Genomic DNA, 475 nt, shown 5'->3' on the forward strand with positions numbered 1-475 from the left:
ATACATACATACATACATACATACATACATACATACATACATACATACATACATACATACATACATACATACATACATACATACACACACACACACACACACACACACATACACACACACACAGAGTGTTCCGTATCACCTTCACAATCTCTCATGAGGACGTAGAGCAGATTGAGATGAATCCAAAAATCCCATGCCGTTTTGCGATATTCTCAATAATAACCGAGAAATTAATTGTAAAAGATTAATTAATTAATTAATTAATTAATTAATTACTCGACTATTATTACGAATTTCGCAAAACGATATAGGACTTTTATGTTCATATTAACCCATTCTACGTCCCCACAAAATATCCGGTGGAGAATGTTAGACACCCTGTATACATACACACATACATATACATATACTGCGACGGTACTCGCGAACGGAACTTCTCGCGAGCGACGGCAAACAGTCGCCTGTTCGCCGCGTC

The sequence above is a fragment of the Odontomachus brunneus genome, unplaced genomic scaffold, assembly GCF_010583005.1.
Source record: "Odontomachus brunneus isolate Ranch 3 - 2012 unplaced genomic scaffold, Obru_v1 Obru_scaffold_230, whole genome shotgun sequence".
NCBI lineage: Eukaryota > Metazoa > Arthropoda > Insecta > Hymenoptera > Formicidae > Odontomachus > Odontomachus brunneus.